This window comes from Pristiophorus japonicus, chromosome 4, assembly GCF_044704955.1.
Source record: "Pristiophorus japonicus isolate sPriJap1 chromosome 4, sPriJap1.hap1, whole genome shotgun sequence".
NCBI lineage: Eukaryota > Metazoa > Chordata > Chondrichthyes > Pristiophoridae > Pristiophorus > Pristiophorus japonicus.
In genome coordinates this window covers 163386879-163407967 of record NC_091980.1, presented here as the reverse complement: position 1 = coordinate 163407967, position 21089 = coordinate 163386879, and the positions used below count along the sequence as shown (strand labels likewise).

General features: G+C 46.3%; 1 protein-coding gene across 7 annotated transcripts in view; it reads left to right on the top strand.

Annotated features, from left to right (window-relative positions):
• LOC139263147 (intelectin-1b-like) overlaps positions 1-21089 on the top strand; it is a 393914-nt gene that overhangs the window by 178549 nt on the left and 194276 nt on the right. The gene's annotated exons all lie outside the window — the stretch shown is intronic.

Genomic DNA, 21089 nt, shown 5'->3' with positions numbered 1-21089 from the left:
CTTCAATCTGCAATCTCCTTCAGCCCTATGTCCCCTCCCGCACTCTTCGGTCCTCCAACTCTTGTCCTTGCCCTCCAGGGTAATCGTTAGGGTATTAGGAGGATTTGGCTGTGAAGTGGACACAGTAGTGCAGAGGGGAAAGACTGGCAGCACCTCTGCTCTGTGCTCCATCTGTAGCCATCCTTTGTCATCTTGTATTTTACTCCCTCCGTTTCCTGACCCAGATGCCCTCTGGCTCCTATCTCTGTAATGCAGTAAAATGTTACGTTGTCACTGAATGTAAGTACAAATTTACTAATTTCCTGAACTCATTGCCCAAGCTACACTTTCACTCACTCGCGATACCTCAGACAAAAAGTTAAAAGCCCGCCAGACCCGAGTCCTGCTCTTCCCAATCCCTGATCTTGGTCTCTGGCTGCATACCAACTCTGCAGTGACACTGTCCCAGCCCCGATGTTTGTCAGCTCTGTCTCTTGTTCTTTGTTTTCACTCCTACCACTGTCAGTCTCCCACCGTGGGCTCCTGCTGCCCGCTGACTGTGCTGTGTAAACAGCTGTCCCAGCCTCCGCTGCTCCCTTACCTCAAATCTTTCACAGCAATTTTCAGCTGCACATTCTTCACATCTTTCTCGCTGCCCAATTTCAGGGCAGTCCTTTGGCTTGGGATTCTAGATTAACCTGCTCTGCAGATCATACCCCGCCTGGAAAGGTAGCTGCCGTATTGAATCTTGGATGCTGACATTGTGTTTTTATCTGTTTGCATTTTAATTTACATTTAAAACATGTTGTAAATGAATTGGCTCCCTGTGATTTTTCATAGAACTCTGGATAGGTGTAACTTCTCCTTGACGACAATCATCTTATTCATGTTGTTAGGGTAACTGGAAGCGAGAACCATCAGACACCTCATTGTTCAGTGAAATTAGCCTATTTTCTGCTGCTGGCCATCTGGTGCAGTGGTGTAAACTGGGCGGTAGCTCGCAGAAAAGGGGTAATAGTTCCATCCTGTTAGAGCTCCGTCCCATTGTGCTGCAGTATTAGTACTTGGGGTGTGGTGCAGATCAGCAGTGTACAAAGTGCCCTTTTCCAGCAGGTGGGAGCTTAATTTAAGTATTCATTTCGGGCTGGGAATATCCCAAATCTCTCTTCTTGAGTTTATTGGTGCAGGATTTCAGGCGGGGGCGGGGTTAGGCGGTGCTGGGAGTAATTGCACAGCACGCCATTTGGGGCGGTAATGGCCGCACGGCGGGATGTCCTGCACCAAGCGCGGAATTTCCGCTCCGCAAATTAAATTCGGGTCACCGCCCCTGAGAGCAAGATAACATGTTCCACTTGCTCTGTGGGGCGCCAGCGGAGTGGAACGAATCAATTTTCAGCCCGGTAATGGCCGGCTGCACGGTACACATCCCCTGAAGCACTCGCTGTCATCGCCTGGCGCAGCAGTCGGAGGCAAAACCCAATGTAGGGGCTTGGGCGCTAACGGGGAAATACACATGACGATGAAGTCATGATCTCCGGATGCAGCAGATCAGGGCGCAATGCCATAGCACCGCCGCTACTGCTAAACTCCCGCCGAATTTAGCGGGTGTCATTAGCAGCGCCGTGCCCGTGCGCAACCTCATTTGCATCCCATTAGCACAAATGGGAGGTGCAAAGTAGCCCAGTTTCTCCCCCTTATCCAATATACATTAATGATTTGGATGAAGGAATTGACTGCAATATCTCCAAGTTTGCAGATGACACTAAGTTGGGTGGCAGTGTGAGCTGTGAGGAGGACGCTAAGAGGCTGCAGGGTGACTTGGCCAGGTTAGTTGAGTGAGTAAATGCATGGCAGATGCAATATAATGTGGATAAATGTGAGGTTATCCACTTTGGTGGCAAAAACAGGAAGGCAGAATATTATCTGAATGGTGAAAGATTAGGAAAAGGGGAGGTACAACAAGGCCTGGGCGTCATGGTGCATCAGTCATTGAAAGTTGGCATGCAGGTACAGCATGCGGTGAAGAAGGCAAATGGCATGTTTGCCTTCATAGCGAGAGGATTTGAGTATGGAGGCAGGAAGCTCATGCTGCAGTTGTATAGGGCCTTGGTGAGGCTACACCTTGAATATTGTGTACAGTTTTGGTCTTCTAATCTATGGAAGGACATTTTTGCTATTTAGGAAGTGCAGCGAAGGTTCACCAGACTCATTCCCGGGATGGCAGGAGTCACATATGAAGAAAGACTGGATTGACTCGGCTTATATTCACTGGAACTTAGAAGAATGAGAGGGGATCTCATAGAAACATATAAAATTCTAACAGGATTGGACAGGTTAGATGCAGGAAGAATGTTTCCGATGTTGGGGAAGTCTAAGGATACGGGGTAAGCCATTTAGGACTGAGATGAGGAGAAACTTCTTCACTCAGAGAGTTGTGAACTTGTGGAATCTCTACCACAGAAAGTTGTTGAGGCCAATTCGTTGGATATATTCAAAAGGGAGATGTGGCCCGTACAGCTAAAGGGATCAAGGGGTATGGAGCGAAAGCAGGAATGGGGTACTGAAGTTGCATGATCAGCCATGATCATATTGAATGGTGGTGCAGGCTCGAAGGGCCGAATGGCCTGCTCCTGCACCTATTTTCTATGTTTCTAATTTTCTATGTTAAGCTATTAAAGCAGCAGTGAGAAACTTCACTGGTTTGACTTCTGTTTGATTCAGTACTTTTTCTTTCCTAACCTCCCAAGCTTTACTCTTTACACTTTTTCTGCTCTTTGCAGAACTGCTTTAAGTTTGTTTTATAACTTCTAGAAACCATTAAATACACTTCTATATTTGTCAAGCGTAGCTCAGTGGGTAACACTCTCAACTCTGAGTCAGTCGGTTGTGCGTTCAAGTCACACTCCAGAGACTTGAGCACAAAAATCTAGGCTGACACTCCAGTGCAGTACTGTTGGAGGTGTCGTCTTTTGGATGAGTTGATAAACCGAGGCCCTGTCTGCTCTCAGGTCGATGTAAAGGATCCATGACAATATTTTGAAGAAGAGCTGGGGAGTTAGCCCCGGTGTCGTAGCCAATATTTATCCCTTAAAAAAAAAGATTATCTGGTCGTTATCACGTTGCTGCTTGTGGGAGCTTGCTGTGTGCAAATTGGCTGCAAGTTTTCCTGCATTACAACAGTGTTTACACTTGAAAAGTACTTAATTGGCTGTAAAGTTCCTTGGGATATCCTGAGGCCATGACAGGCACTATCTAAATGCAAGTCTTTCTTTCTTTGACGAGTAGACAGAGCATACCTTATACACTTTTTAAATTTTTATGAATTCAATCCCACTTAAGGATTTTAAACGTTTGTGGCAAATCCAAGATGAACAATTCTGTTACATGGATCCTTTCTAAGTTGTCATACAACTGAACATGCATGTGTCGATAACTATAACTGCCAGTGTAAATTAGTTTGCTGATCGACAGGTCTCCAATTAGGTGCCACACTTCTCTATTTTGCAAGTGTCTGGGTCACAGCCTGGACAGTGCGGCTCTGATATCAATTGTCTTTCAAGACTTCCTTTCTTGTTAGTCTTGCAAGATCCAGAGCACGTTAATTATTCCACTATTGTACAAGCTGGACATTTACAACTTCTACAAAGACCTCATATGAAATAGTATGTGCCATTATTAGAATCTCAGAATAATAAAATCATGTACAAGTCCTTTGCCCTAGTTCCAACTTTATCGAATTCTCATGTCAGCCCTTTGTTTTACAGAATGTCTGTAGTGTGTTTTAGAATGACCAGTTTAGAAACATAGAAACATAGAAAATAGGTGCAGGAGTAGGCCATTCGGCCCTTCTAGCCTGCACCGCCATTCAATGAGTTCATGGCTGAACATTCAACTTCAGTACCCCATTCCTGCTTTCTCGCCATACCCCTTGATCCCCCTAGCAGTAAGGACCTCATCTAACTCCTTTTTGAATATATTTAGTGAATTGGCCTCAACAACTTTCTGTGGTAGAGAATTCCACAGGTTCACCACTCTCTGGGTGAAGAAGTTCCTCCGCATCTCGGTCCTAAATGGCTTACCCCTTATCCTTAGACTGTGACCCCTGGTTCTGGACTTCCCCAACATTGGGAACATTCTTCCTGCATCTAACCTGTCTAACCCCGTCAGAATTTTATATGTTTCTATGAGGTCCCCTCTCATTCTTCTGAACTCCAGTGAATACAAGCCCAGTTGATCCAGTCTTTCTTGATAGGTCAGTCCCGCCATCCCGGGAATCAGTCTGGTGAACCTTCGCTGCACTCCCTCAATAGCAAGAATGTCCTTCCTCAGGTTAGGAGACCAAAACTGTACACAATACTCCAGGTGTGGCCTCACCAATGCCCTGTACAACTGTAGCAACACCTCCCTGCCCCTGTACTCAAATCCCCTTGCTATGAAGGCCAACATGCCATTTGCTTTCTTAACCGCCTGCTGCACCTGCATGCCAACCTTCAATGACTGATGTACCATGACACCCAGGTCTCTTTGCACCTCCCCTTTTCCTAATCTGTCACCATTCAGATAATAGTCTGTCTCTCTGTTTTTACCACCAAAGTGGATAACCTCACATTTATCCACATTATACTTCATCTGCCATGCATTTGCCCACTCACCTAACCTATCCAAGTCGCTCTGCAGCCTCACAGCATCCTCCTCGCAGCTCACACTGCCACCCAACTTAGTGTCATCCGCAAATTTGGAGATACTACATTTAATCCCCTCATCTAAATCATTAATGTACAGTGTAAACAGCTGGGGCCCCAGCACAGAACCTTGCCTGCCATTCTGAAAAGTCCCCATTTACTCCTACTCTTTGCTTCCTGTCTGACAACCAGTTCTCAATCCATGTCAGTACACTACCCCCAATCCCATGTGCTCTAACTTTGCACATCAATCTCTTGTGTGGGACCTTGTCGAACGCCTTCTGAAAGTCCAAATATACCACATCAACTGGTTCTCCCTTATCCACTCTACTGGAAACATCCTCAAAAAATTCCAGAAGATTTGTCAAGCATGATTTCCCTTTCACAAATCCATGCTGACTTGGACCTATCATGTCACCTCTTTCCAAATGCACTGCTATGACATCCTTAATAATTGATTCCATCATTTTACCCACTACCGATGTCAGGCTGACCGGTCTATAATTCCCTGTTTTCTCTCTCCCTCCTTTTTTAAAAAGTGGGGTTACATTGGCTACCCTCCACTCCATAGGAACTGATCCAGAGTCAATGGAATGTTGGAAAATGACTGTCAACGCATCCACTATTTCCAAGGCCACCTCCTTAAGTACTCTGGGATGCAGTCCATCAGGCCCTGGGGATTTATCGGCCTTCAATCCCATCAATTTCCCCAACACAATTTCCCGGCTAATAAGGATTTCCCTCAGTTCCTCCTCCTTACTAGACCCCCCGACCCCTTTTATAACCGGAAGGTTGTTCGTGTCCTCCTTCGTGAATACCGAACCAAAGTACTTGTTCAATTGGTCCGCCATTTCTTTGTTCCCCGTTATGACTTCCCCTGATTCTGACTGCAGGGGACCTACATTTGTCTTTACTAACCTTTTTCTCTTTACATATCTATAGAAACTTTTGCAATCCGTCTTAATGTTCCCTGCAAGCTTCTTCTCATACTCCATTTTCCCTGCCCTAATCAAACCCTTTGTCCTCCTCTGCTGAATTCTAAATTTCTCCCAGTCCCCAGGTTCGCTGCTATTTCTGGCCAATTTGTATGCCACTTCCTTGGCTTTAATACTATCCCTGATTTCCCTTGATAGCCACGGTTGAGCCACCTTCCCTTTTTTATTTCTATGCCAGACAGGAATGTACAATTGTTGTAGTTCATCCATGCGGTCTCTAAATGTCTGCCATTGCCCATCCACAGTCAACCCCTTAAGTATCATTCGCCAATCCATCTCAGCCAACCACGCCTCATACCTTCAAAGTTAGCCTTCTTTAAGTTCTGGACCATGGTCTCTGAATTAACTGTTTCATTCTCCATCCTAATGCAGAATTCCACCATATTATGGTCACTCTTCCCCAAGGGGCCTCGCACAACGAGATTGCTAATTAATCCTTTCTCATTACATAACACCCAGTCTAAGATGGCCTCCCCCCTAGTTGGTTCCTCGACATATTGGTCTAAAAAACCATCCCTTATGCACTCCAGAAAATCCTCCTCCACCGTATTGCTTCCAGTTTGGTTAGCCCAATCTATGTGCATATTAAAGTCACCCATTATAACTGCTGCACCTTTATTGCACGCACCCCTAATTTCCTGTTTGATGCCCTCCCCAACATCACTACTACTGTTTGGAGGTCTGTACACAACTCCCACTAACGTTTTTTGCCCTTTGGTGTTCTGCAGCTCTACCCATATAGATTCCACATCATCCAAGCTAATGTCCTTCCTAACTATTGCCTTAATCTCCTCCTTAACCAGCAATGCTACCCCACCTCCTTTTCCTTTTATTCTATCCTTCCTGAATGTTGAATACCCCTGGATGTTGAGTTCCCAGCCCTGCTCATCCTGGAGCCACGTCTCCGTAATCCCAATCACATCATATTTGTTAACATCTATTTGCACAGTTAATTCATCCACCTTATTGCGGATACTCCTTGCATTAAGACACAAAGCCTTTAGGCTTGTTTTTTTAACACCCTCTGTCCTTTTAGAATTTTGCTGTACAATGGCCCTTTTTGTTCTTTGCCTTGGGTTTCTCTGCCCTCCACTTTTCCTCATCTCCTTTCTGTCTTTTGTTTTTGCCTCCTTTTTGTTTCCCTCTATCTCCCTGCATTGGTTCCCATCCCCCTGCCATATTAGTTTAACTCCTCCCCAACAGCACTAGCAAACACTCCCCCGAGGACATTGGTTCCGATTCTGCCCAGGTGCAGACCGTCTGGATTGTACTGGTCCCACCTCCCCCAGAACCGGTTCCAATGCCCCAGGAATTTGAATCCCTCCCTGCTGCACCATTGCTCAAGCCACGTATTCATCTGAGCTATCCTGCGATTCCTACTCTGACTAGCACGTGGCACTGGTAGCAATCCCGAGATTACTACTTTTGAGGTCCTACTTTTTAATTTAGCTCCTAGCTCCTTAAATTCATTTCGTAGGAACTCATCCCTTTTTTTACCTATGTCATTGGTACCAACGTGCACCACGACAACTGGCTGTTCTCCCTCCCTTTTTAGAATGTCCTCCACCCGCTCCGAGACATCCTTGACCCTTGCACCAGGGAGGCAACATACCATCCTGGAGTCTCGGTTGCGGCCGCAGAAACGCCTATCTATTCCCCTTACAATTGAATCCCCTATCACTATCACTCTTCCACTCTTTTTCCTGCCCTCCTGTGCAACAGAGCCAGCCACGGTGCCATGAACTTGGCTGCTGCTGCCCTCCCCTGATGAGTCATCCCCCTCAACATCTGTTTTGCAGGGGGATGACCACAGGGGACCCCTGCACTACCTTCCTTGCACTACTCTTCCTGCTGGTCTTCCATTCCCTCGCTGGCTGTGGACCCTTCTCCTGCAGTAAGACCAACTCACTACACGTGATACTCACGTCATTCTCAGCATCGTGGATGCTCCAGAGTGAATCCACCTTCAGCTCCAACTCCGCAACGCGGACCGTCAGTAGCCGGAGGTGGACACACTTCCCGCACATGTAGTCGTCAGGTACACTGGTGTTGTCCCCGTGTTCTCACATGGTACAGGAGGAGCATATCACGTGACCGAGCTGTCCTGCCATGACTTAACCCTTAGATACACTTAAATTGCCGACAACAATGTTAAAAGTTACTGACTAATAAAGAAAAAGAAAAACTACTCACCAATCAGCAGCCAATCACTTACCACGTTGGCTGTGACGTCACCTTTTGATTTCTTTCTACTTCTTTTTTGCCTTTTTTGCCTTCTCTCCCAGCTGGAGCTGCACCGGTACGCCTCTCTCGACTCCCGCCTCTCTCGACGCTCCCCGGACTGCTGAGCCTTTTATAGGCCGCTGCCTCTCTCGACTCCCGCCTCTCTCGACGCTCCCCGGACTGCTGAGCCTTTTATAAGCCGCTGCCTCTCTCGACTCCCGCCTCTCTCGACGCTCCCCGGACTGCTGAGCCTTTTATAGGCCGCTGCCTCTCTCGACTCCCGCCTCTCTCGACGCTCCCCGGACTGCTGAGCCTTTTATAGGCCGCTGCCTCTCTCGACTCCCGCCTCTCTCGACGCTCCCCGGACTGCTGAGCCTTTTATAGGCCGCTGCCTCTCTCGACTCCCGCCTCTCTCGACGCTCCCCGGACTGCTGAGCCTTTTATAGGCCGCTGCCTCTCTCGACTCCCGCCTCTCTCGACAATTCGCTTGCAGTAAGTTCCTGATGTCACCCTTGTCATCAAGAAGTGACCAGTCATTTCCGAAGCTGAAAGATATCCATTATACACTACTTGTTAAATTCCTAATACTATGTGAATGTATTAGCCACTCCTTTTGGCTGTAAGTTTAACAAATCACTAGTAGCTCATTCTTGCCAATTTTCTCCCCTTCCTTCCTCTCTTGAAACCATTGAGTCGTTGCTGGTGTATAATTCCTTTGATGCAGCCCCCGCTACAGTACCTTTACCAAGCAGCCACTATCTATATGTTTATTTGATAGTTACTGTGATAGATAGTGTTTATTATCACAGTTATGTCTGACCCAGTCCTCACCTGATGTTCACATGCGACCTGGAATTACAACAAGGAAACAGGCCATTGGGCCCAACCAGACGGTCCTAGTATTTCTCCTCCACATGAGTAGCTGTCCTAATCCCATGTACCCTACACCTTTGAGTCTTGTTCAATATCCTTTATTATTCTGCCCCTCCTCCATTCTGCCTGAGAGTGAGTGTGCATGGTGTGCAATAACTGAGTGTCCAGCTTTCTTCACAGTGAGAGATGAACCCATGTCACGTAGTCTCTGATCTGGTAAACAACGGCGGTGTTTGTTGGGGAAGGAATGTTGGCTGGGAACTGGGAGAACTTGTTTTTTTAGAATAGTGAAAACGTTTAGAATTAGCTGTATAGGCAAATGAGGCTGTGAAAGATGGCAGGTTGACAAAGGGCAGTGAGGAAAATAATGTTTATGTGAATTTAGGCCATTAATTGAAAACAAACGATCAATACTGAAACGATTATACAAAGAATAAATCCTAGCCCAGCAAACAACTGAAGTGCAGTTTAGTGATCGAATAACCCTGGGGGATGGCAGGTTAGAAGCACAGTGATGAGTTTAAGGCAACTGTTTACAGAAATCAGCGAACCCAACACTGAGCGAAGTTTAAACCCAAAGAAACCCAAAGAAGGGTGAGCAGCGAAGTGAACATTCTCTAGTATGGAACACACTCCAGGACAGTCTCGAGTACAGGGCACTTTTACAGTGCAGGACATTCTCCGGCACGGGACATTCTCCGGCACAGGACATTCTGCAGTACGGGACATTCTGCAGTACGGGACATTCCCCGGCACGGGACATTCTCCGGCACGGGACATTCTGCAGCACGGGACATTCTCCGCACAGGACATTTTGCAGTACAGGACATTCTGCAGTACGGGACGTTCTGCAGTACGGGACATTCTCCTGGCGCATGTCCCGTACTGGAGTTCAGAAGAATGAGACGTGATCTTATTGTAACTTATAAGATAATGAGGGGGCTCGACAAGGTGGATGCAGAGAGGAAACTCGTAGGCGAAACTAAAACTAGGGAACATAGACTTAGAATAAGGGGCCGCCCAATTAAATCTGTAATGAGGAGACATTTCTTCTCTCTGAGGGTAGTAAATCTATGGAATTCTGTGCCCTAGAGAGCTGTGGAGACTCATTGAATATATTTAAGGCGGAGATAGACAGATTTTTGAGCGATAAGGGAATAAAGGGTGATGGGGAGCGGGCAGGGAAGTGGAGCTGAGTCCATGATCAGTTCAGCCATGATCTTATTGAATTGTGGAGCAGGCTCGAGGGGCCAAATGGCTTACTTCTGCTGCTATTTCTTCTGTTGTTATGTCCTGTGCTGGGGGAGCATCTCGTGCTGGGAGAGCGTCCCCTGCTGGGAGAGCACCCCATGCTGGGAATTGTTCCTTTACATCTTGTCATGAATCGTCTTATAAAAACTGAAATTTTAAATTTTGCTATTTCCATTTGGATTTGTGGCTAACAATGCATAATAACAAAGCTGTGCCAACGATATAGCACCTCTCCTGCTCTTGGATATTATTTTGTGCACCGTGATGTATTCTCATTTAGGTAAAGCAGAATGTGTTTACAAATGTGGCTTCTAGTCAGTTATTTAAGCAAACTGCCTGCAATATAATAGGCCCATAACCCTAGTAAGCAAAACCAGGCAACCAGCCATTCTTGTGTCTGTATTTTTGTCATTGTAATATGGTGGTGAGCTTGTAATGTTTTCAGTTAGGTAGTGTTTAGTCCTGCTATACTTTCAATAGTGGCAGTGAACAATGTGAAGATAACACACATGCAATCACTGGCACACACATTTCGAAACACATGTCTGGATTTGTGTACAATGCATATATATGTCTAAGCCGCTGACAGAAAGTTTTAGTGAGGAGCAAGTTATGATGTTTCTTTGTTAGTGAAGGAGCCTGGAGCCCTAAACAATTTTTGTAAACTGAGAATTTGATCAATCTAGGAACATAAGAACATACGAAATAGGAGCAGGAGTCGGCCATTTGGCCCCTCGAGGTTGCTGCAACATTTAATAAGATCATGGCTGATCTGATCATGGACTCAACTCCACTTCCCTGTCTGCTCCCTTTATTCCCTTATCACTCAAAAATCTGTCAATCTCTGCCTTAAATATATTCAATGACCCAGCCTCCACAGCTCTCTGGGGTGGAGAATTCCACAGATTTACAACCCTCTGATAGAAGAAATGGGCGGCGCCTTATTCTGAGACTATGCCCCCTAGTTTTACTTTTCCCCATGAGTGGAAATATCCTCTCTGCATCCACCATTTTGAGCCCCCTCATTATCTTATATGTTTCAATAAGATCACCTCTCATTCTTCTCAACTCCAATGTGTATGGGCCCAACCTACTCTACCTATCTTCAGAAGTCAACACTCTCATCTCCGGAATCAACCTAGTGAACCTTCTCTGAACAGCCTCCAATGCAAGAATATCCTTCCTTAAATATGGAGACCAAAACTGTACGCAGTACTCTCGGTGTGGCCTCACCTATACCCTGTACAGTTGTAGCAGGTATTCTCTGCTTTTATACTCCATCCCCCTTGCAATAAAGGCCAACATTCCATTTGCCTTCCTGATTACTTGCTGTACCTGCATACTAACTTTTTGTGTTTTATGCACAAGGACCCCCAGATCCCTCTGTACTGCAGCACTTTTCATTTTTTCTCCATTTAAATTATAATTTGCTTTTCTATTTTTCTGCTGAAGTGGATAACTTCACATTTTCCCACTTTATACTCCATCTGCCAAATTTTTGCCCACTCACTTAATCTGTCCATATCCGGTTGCAGAATTTTTGTGTCCTCCTCACAATTTGCTTTCCCACCCATCTTTTTATCATCCGTAAACTTGGCTACATTACACTTGGTCCCTTCACCCAGTCATTAATATAGATTGTAAATAGTTGAGGCCCCAGTATCGATCCCTGTGGCACCCCACTAGTTACTGTTTGCCAACCGGAAAATGACCCATTTATCCCGACTCACTTTTTTCTGTTAGTTAGCCAATCCTCTATCCATGCTAATATATTACCCCCAACCCCGTGAATTTTTATCTTGTGCAGTAACCTTTTATGTGGCACCTTATTGAATGCCTTCTTGAAATTGAAATACACCACATCCACTGGTTCCCCCTTAGCCACCCTGCTCGTTACATCCTCAAAGAACTCCAACAAATTAGTGAAATGTGATTTCCCGTTCATAAAATCGTTTTGATTCTGCTTCATTGAATCATGCTTTTCCAAATGTCCTACTACTGCTTCCTCAATAATGGACTCCAGCATTTTCCCAATGACAAATGTTATGCTAACTGGTCGATCGTTTCCTGCTTTCTGTCTGCCTCATTTTTTAAATAGGGGTGTTACATTTGCGGTTTTCCAATCCGCTGGGACTTCCCCAGAATCCAGAGAATTTTGCTAGATTTCAACCAATGCATCCACTATCTCTACAGGCACTTCTTTTAAGACCCTAGGATGCAAGCCATCAGGTCCAAGTGACTTGTCCGCCTTTAGTCCCATTATTTTACCGAGTACTGCTTCTTTAGTGATTGTATAAAATTCCTCCCTCCCTATAGCCCTTGATTATCCATTATTGGGATATTTTTAGTGTCTTCTACCATGAAGAACGATACAAAATATTTGTTCAAAATCTCTGCCATTTCCCTGTTCTCCATATTAATTCCCCAGTCTCATCCTGCTCGGGACCAACATTAACTTTAGCCATTCTTTTCCTTTTTATGTGCCTATAGAATACTTTTTTTAACAAGCAGAGTGCTCACCCCTGGAGTCCCAAGGGATCCCACAATCCCTTGGGAGCACCTGTACATAAGGAGGCCTCACAGGCTGGAGAGGCCCTCTGGAGACCTGCAATAAAGGACTACGGTCACACATTACTTTGAGCTTATAGTATCTGTTCAGAATCTTTATTCAAGACAGAACAACTGGCGACGAGACACAGATGACGAACCCCAGTGCAACAATGCAGAGAAGCGTGGGCATCCTGGAGAAATTGTCGGAGGGAGATGATTGGGAAACCTTCGTGGAGCGACTTGACCAATACTTCGTGGCTAATGAGCTGGAAGGAGAAGCGAACGCTGCCAAACGAAGGGCGATCCTCCTCACCGTTTGCGGGGCACCAACGTATGGCCTCATGAAAAATCTGCTCGCTCCAGCGAAACCTGCAGAGAAGTCCTACGGTGATTTGTGCACACTGATCCACGAGAACCTAAACCCGAATGAAAGCGTTCTGATGGCGAGGTACCGGTTCTGCACGTACAAGAGGCCTGAAGGCCAGGAATTGGCGAGCTATTGCAGGACATTGCGAATTTGAAGGACACTTGGGGCACATGCTCAGGGACTTCTTTGTACTTGGCATTGGCCATGAAGTAATACCTCGCAAACTTTTGACTGTCGAGACCTCAATCTTGAGCAAAGCCATAGCCATAGCCCAGGCATTCATCGCCACCAGTGACAATACCAAACAAATCTCTCAGCACACCAGTGCTGCTGCAAGTACTGTGAACAAAGTAAAGTTGTTTTCGAATCGTAACATACAGGGCAGGCATCACATGCCTGAAGCTGCTTGTCTGAAGATGTCTCAGAGTCCATCATCAAGAGTGGTGAATGCAAGGCCATTAACACCTTGTTGGCACTGCGGTGGTGATCATCGTTTTCATTCATGCCGTTTCAAAGGATACATTTGCAAGGGCTGAGGAACAGTGGGACGCCTCCAATGTATGTGCAGACATGCTGAAAACTCTGCTAATCCTACAAACCAACGTGTTGCAGAGGAGGGCAGATCGACGCCAGATCACGATGAACCAGAACCTCAGACTGAGGAGGCAGAGGTATATGGGATGCACACATTTACCACAAAGTGTCCCCCGATAATGCTGAAGGTTGAATTAAATTGATTGCTGGTGTAAATGGAGCCAGTCCATAATGAGCAAAAAGACTTTCGATAAATTGTGGTGCAGCAAGGCCTCAAGGCCAGTCCTGACTCCCATTCGTACGAAACTGAGAATGTACACAAAGGAACTGATTCCCGTAATCGGTAGTGCTACCACAAAGATCTCCTACGATGGAACGGTGCACAATTTACCACTCTGGGTGGTATCGGGCGATAGCCCCATGCTGTTCGGCAGGAGCTGGCTGGGAAAGATACGCCGGAACTGGGACAACATCCGAGCGCTCTCGTCCGTCGACGACACTTAATGTGCCCAGGTCCAAGACAAGTTCCCCTCGCTGTTCGAACTGAGCATCGGGAAGTTCCACTTGATTCCGGGGGGGGGGGGGGGGGCGACCCATCCATCACAAGGTAAAAGCGGTACATGATGAGAGAGAGGGTGGAGATCGATGTGGACCGGCTACAACGAGAGGGCATCATTTCAACGATCAAATTCAATGAGTGCGCCAGTCCGATTGTTCCATTCCTCAAGGAAGATGGCACCAGCAGAATCTGTGGTGATTGCAAAGCAACTATCAATCGTTTCTCCATGCAGGATCAATACCCGCTACCTAAGGCAGACGACATATTTGCGACGCTGGCGAGAGGAAAAAAATTTACGAAGCTGGACTTGACCTCGGCCTGCAGGAATCATCGAAAGGCCTCGCCTGCATCAACACGTACAAAGATCTCTTCATTTATAACAGATGCCCATTTGGTATTCGATCAGCCGCGTCGATATTCCAGAGGAACATGGAAAGCTTGCTGAAATCAGTACCGCGCACCGTGGTCTTCCAGGACGACATCTTGATCACAGGTCGGGACACTGTCGAGCACCTGCAGAACTTGGAGGAGGTTGTTAGTCGGCTTAATCATGTGGGGCTCAGGTTAAAACGCTCGAAGTGGAGTTCCTGGGGAGAAGAATCACGGCGGATGGCATCAGGCCCACCAATTTGAAGACGGAGGCAATCAAGAACGCACCTAGACCACAGAACGTGATGGAGCTGCGGTCGTTTCTCGTACTCCTGAGCTACTTTGGTAACTTCTTACCGGGTCTTAGCACACTGTTAGAACCACTGCACTCTTCACTGCCGAAAGGAGATGAATGGGTATGGGGTAAAAGCCAAGAATGTGCCTTTGAGAAAGCTAGGAAACTGCTTTGCTCAAACAAATTGCTTGTGTTGTATGATCCGTGTAAACGTTTGGTACTAGCATGTGATGCGTCATCATATGGTGTCTGGTGTGTATTGCAACAAGATAATGAATCTGGGAAATTGCAACCGATGCTTATGCATCCAGAAGTCTGTCTAATGTTGAGGGCCTACAGCATGATCGAAAAAGAAGCGTTAGCGTGTGTTTATGGGGTAAAGAAAATGCATCAATATCTGTTTGGGCTCAAATTTGAATTGGAAACTGACCATAAGCCACTTATACCCCTTTTTTCTGAAAGTAAGGCGATAAATACGAATGCATTGGCCTGCATCCACAGATGGGCGCTCACGTTGTCCGCATACAACTACGCGATCCGCCACAGGCCAGGCGCAGAAAACTGTGCCGATGCTCTCAGTCGGCTGCCATTGCCCACCACGTGGGTGGAGATGGCACAGCTCGCAGTTTTAGTTATGGTAATGGAAGCATTCGAGATTAAGCAATCATCTTGCCGCCCAACAGATTAGAACCTGGATGAGCCAGGACCCCTTACTGTCCTGAGTAAAAAACTGTGTGCTCCATGGGAGTTAGTCTCGTCTCCCATTAGAGCTGCAGGAAAAAATAAAGCCGTACCAGTGGCGCAGAGATGAAATGTCCAGACAGGCAGACTGCCTCCTATGGGGTAATTGGGTAGTGGTGCCAAAAAACGGCAGGGACACTTTCATTAGTGACCTCCACAATACCCACCCAGGCATTGTAATTATGAAAGCGATAGCCAGTTCCCACATGTGGTGACCCGGTATCGATGCAGAAATGTAACACATGTTCACTGTTAAGCAATGCACTCAGGGAGGCACCACTAAGTTTATGGTCCTGGCCTTCCAAACCATGGTCCAGGGTCCATGTCGACTATGCAGTTCCAATCTTGGGGAAAAATGTTCCTTGTGGTTGTAGATGCGTATTCCAAATGAATTGAATGTGAGATAATGTCGGCAAGCACGTCCGCTTCCATCATTGAAAGCCTGCGGGACATGTTTGCCACACACGGCCTGCCTGACGTCCTTGTGAGTGACGATGGGCCGTGCTTCACCATTGCTGAGTTCAAAGAGTTCATGATCCGCAATCGGATCAAACATGTCACATCTGCCCCATTTAAACCAGCGTCCAATGGTTAGGCAGAGCGAGCAGTGCAAACAATCAAGCAGAGCTTGAAGAGGGTAACTGAAGGCTCACTGGACACTCACCTATCCCGAGTCCTGCTTAGTTACCGCACAAGACCCCACTCGCTCACTGGGGTTCCCCCCGCTGAACTGCTCCTGAAAAGGGCACTTAAGATAAGGCTCGCGCTAATCCACCCTAATCTGCACGAACAGTAGAGAGCAGGCGGCTTCAACATAATACATACGATCGCGCAAATGTGTCACACGAAATCGAGATTAATGATCCTGTATTTATGTTGAACTATGGACAAGGTCCCAAGTGGCTTCCCGGCACTGTCGTGGCCAAAGAGGGGAGTAGGGTGTTTCTGGTCAAAATTTCAAATGGACTCACCTGCAAAGAACACTTGGATCAAACCAAACTCAGATTCATGGACTATCCAGAACAACCAACAATAGACTCTACCTTTTTCGACCCCCCAACACACACACAAGTGGCAACTGACCCAGCGATTGACCACGAAGCAGAACCCATCACCTGCAGCAGCCCAGCAGGACTCACCACACCCAGCAGCCCTGCAAGGCCAGCAGCGCAGCAGTCCAGCGAGGGCCTAATAAACGACTCACCAAAACCGGCATTTGCATCGAGACGATCAGTCAGGGAAAGGAAGGCCCCAGATCGACTCACATTGTAAATAGTTACACTGTTGACTTTTGGGGGGGAATGTTGTTTTATATGTAAACCTGTAAATACCTTGCTTAGCCACCAGAGGACTCATCCCCTGGAATCCCAAGGGATCCCACAATCCCTTGGGAGCACCTGTACAATAAGGAGGCCTCACAGGCTGGAGAGGCACTCTGCAGACCTGCAATAAAGGACTACGGTCACACATTACTTTGAGCTTACAGTATCTGGTCAGATTCTTTATTCAAGACATAACACTTACTATCTGTTTTTATATTTCATGCCAGTTTGCTTTCATAATCTATCTTCCTTCTCTTCATTATTTTCTTTAGTCGTTCTTTGCTGGCTTCGAAACGTTTCCCAATCCTCTGGCCTCCCACTAGTCTTGGCCACTTTGTATGCCCTTGTTTTCAATTTGATACCATTCCTTATTTCCTGAGTTAGCCACAGATGGTTATCCCTTCTCTTGCAGTCTTTCCTTCTCATTAGAATATATTTTTGTTGAGAGCTGTGAAATATCTCCTTAAATGTCTGCTACTGCTCATCGACCGGCCCACTTTAATTTTAATCTGTATTCCCAGTCCACTTTAGCCAACTCTGCCTTCATACCTTTCTATCTCCTGAAATGACTGCCACTGCTGATCAACAGTCCGACACTTTAATCTATTTTCCCAGTACATTTTAGCCAACTCTACCTTCATACCTTTGTAGTCTCCTTTGTTTGAGCTTAGAACACTGGTTTGAGATCCAACTTTCTCAGCCTCCAACTAAATTTGAAATGTAACCCTGCTATGGTCACTCATTCGGAAGGACAGACAGAAAGGGAAAGGAGGTGGGGTAGCTCTGTTAATAAAGGATGAGATCAGTGCGTTAGTGAGAAACAATATTGGCTGAGAAGATCAAGATGTTGAATCAGTTTGGATGGAGATAAGGAATATTTAGTTCCCAGCCTTGGTGACCTTGCAACCACGTCTCTGTGTTGGCTATCAGATCATAGAAATTTGTCTCTATTTGTGGCGAGAACTCATCTATTTTGTGACAAATTCTGCGTGCATTCAGATAAAGAGCTTTTAAATTTGCTTTTTTTCCAATTCTTCCTGCTTTGTCCCCAGTTTCTGATTCACCTTTATGTTTGTACATTCTGTCCCTTCCTGTCATGCTCTGGTTTTCACTTCCCCCAGTGCCACCGTGCTCTATTGCCTTCTCCTTTCACTTTTTAAATTTTCACACACCTGAATCCTCCCCCACACTAATTAGTTTAAAGCCCTCTCTATCGCCCGAGTTATTTTATTCACCATGAATGTTATATAAGGTCTATTACACGTATGAATCGTAAACTTTTAATTCTCCTTGAAAAAATAGTAATTTGGATTTTGTATTCTTTCTTGCTCTTGCTTTTTCTCTTTTAGAATGATATACTGCAGACGATTATATTAATCATAACCTTATAGCTTTTAACAAATACATTTTACTTTCAAATAACGGGCAAATCTTTCAACTGTGGCGGGGCATAAAACTGGTGGGAGTCAATCGGCCAGCCGATATACACCATCCAAGTTTTCTTTCCATTTGAAGGCAATAGAAATAAAAATTGTGTGGCGTGTGTAACAAGGACCAAGTTCACTAATGTCCATTTTATGACCCTGATGCAGTTGAAAGTTTCATGTATCCTCCCACAACCCCTCATTCAGTCAATATTTCCCTCTGAGTTCCTCCCTTTACTCCTCCTCTACTATGCTGGAATACATAGGTTTCACAGGGTGTATCATCCCCCCAATACCACAGGTCAAAGGTTATTCTTCAGTGATGAGCATGGAGTTTGGGTGTTAATGGGTCATTCAATGGAGGGGGCACCAAAGCCGAGCCAGATCCTGCCTTCGGCCAACACTAAACCTGTCTAAGCTAAAGTCCACACATATATACTTTCAACAGGGTCACTGGCTATCAATCAGGAGTTGAAACCATTGTTAGTTCTCCTGTCCACGCATCTCGGGATAAGGCATTCCTGGTCTCCATATCTCTGTATTATTATGCTGTGCCTTCACGTATTCAGCTACTGGGAAATCTGAGAGCATGCTTTTGAAAGGGAAAAAAAGAAGTTCAATTCTTGTAAGCTGATGTGGAGAATGGTTAAGGCAGCAGAAGGCCTTATGTGGGTGGTGGAGAAAAGGGAGGAGGGAATACACAAGAGTTGGAGGACCAAAGAGTGTGGGAGGGGACGCAGGGCTGAAGGAGATTGCAGAGGTAGGATAGGGTAAGGCCGTGGAGGCATTTGAAGACGAGATCAAGGATATTAAATTCAATTTGGTGGACAGAGAGCCAGTGTCTCAGAGCATGGATTCAAACGTGGATTTTTGTGAGAGCTTGTCAGGGAGCTGGGGGGTGATGATACATTTGTGAACTTTAAAGAGGAATATGATGTTAAAATGGTTGGAAAACACAGATCAGTTGAGAGCATTCTTTTGAGGTGGGGTAATGATGGTAGTTTTGTATGGAAGAGAAATGGTGCCTGAACAAAGGGAGCATGGGGCCAAGAGGCATAGTTGAGTAGATAGGAGTTGAGTGGCAGGGAATTAAAGGAATATGGGTGGATTTCTTTAAGAGATGAGCTTGGAGAGGGTAGGGGGGGGAGATAGGAGAAAAACTGCAGAATGACAGGTGATCAGAGGTAGGGTGGGTGGAGGATCAGGTGGGGAAGTTTGAGCTCAGGCTGGGAGAAGAGGAACAGGAAGCAGCAAAGAGAAAAAAATCCAGCAGCTCTTCACATTTGGTATTGGAGGTGGGGGTAGAAGGGCTGTGTTAAGGGGTTTGAGAAAAGAAGCTTTTTCCTTCAATCTGCAATCTCCTTCAGCCCTATGTCCCCTCCCGCACCCTTCGGTCCTCCAACTCTTGTCCTTGCCCTCCAGGGTAATCGTTAGGGTATTAGGAGGATTTGGCTGTGAAGTGGACACAGTAGTGCAGAGGGGAAAGACTGGCAGCACCTCTGTTCTGTGCTCCATCTGTAGCCATCCTTTGTCATCTTGTATTTTACTCCCTCCGTTTCTTCTCCCAGATGCCCTCTGGCTCCTATCTCTGTAATGCAGTAAAATGTTACGTTATCACTAAGTGTAAGTGCAAATTTACTACTTTCCTGAACTCATTGCCCAAGCTACACTTTCACTCACTCGCAATACCTCAGACAAAAAGTTAAAAGCCCGCCAGACCCGAGTCCTGCTCTTCCCAATCCCTGATCTTGGTCTCTGGCTGCATACCAACCCTCCAGCGACACCGTCCCAGCCCCGATGTTTGTCAGCTCTGTCTCTTGTTCTTTGTTTTCACTCCTACCACTGTCAGTCTCCCACCGTGGGCTCCTGCCTGCCCGCTGACTGTGCTGTGTAAACAGCTGTCCCAGCCTCCGCTGCTCCCTTACCTCAAATCTTTCACAGCAATTTTCAGCTGCACATTCTTCACATCTTTCTCGCTGCCCAATTTTGGGGCAGTCCTTTGGCTTGGGATTCTAGATTAACCTGCTCTGCAGATCATAACCCACCTGGAAAGGTAGCTCCCGTATTGAATCTTGGATGCTGACATTGTGTTTTTATCTGTTTGCATTTTAATTTACATTTAAAACATGTTGTAAATGAGTTGGCTCCCTCTGAATTTTTCATAGGACTCTTGATAGGTGTAACTTCTCCTTGACGACAATCATCTTGTATATGTTGTTAAGGAAACTGGAAGTGAGAACCATCAGACACCACATTGTTCAGTGAAATTAGCCTAGATTTTCTGCTGCTGGCCATCTGGTGCAGTGGTGTAAACTGGGCGGTAGCTAGCAGAAAATGGGTAATAGTTCCATCCTGTTAGAGCTCCGTCCCATTGTGCTGCAGTATTAGTACTTGGGGTGTGGTGCAGATCAGCAGTGTACAAAGTGCCCTTTTCCAGCAGGAGGGAGCTTAATTTAAGTATTCATTTCGGGCTGGGGATATCCCAAATATCTCTTCTTGACGTTTAGTGGTGCACGATTTCAGGCGGGGAGGTGGGGGGGAGCGGCTGCTGGGAGTAATTGCACAGCACCTCGTTTGGGGCGGTAATGGCCGCGTGGCAGGATGTCCTGCACCAAGCGTGGAATTCCCGCTCCGCGAACTAAATTCGGGTCACCGCCCCCGAGAGCAGGTGGAGTGCAAAATAATATGTTCCACTTGCTCTGTGGGTCGCCAGCGGGGCGGAAGGAATCAATTTTCGGCCCAGTAACGGGGCAATACACATGACACTGACGTCATGATCTCCGGACACAGCAGATCAGGGCGTAATGCCGTAGCGCCGCCGCTGCCACTAATCTGCCGAATTTAGCGGGTGTCGTTAGCAGCGCCGTACCCGGACGCAATCTCATTTGCATCCCATTAGCAAATATGGGAGGTGCCAAGTAGCCC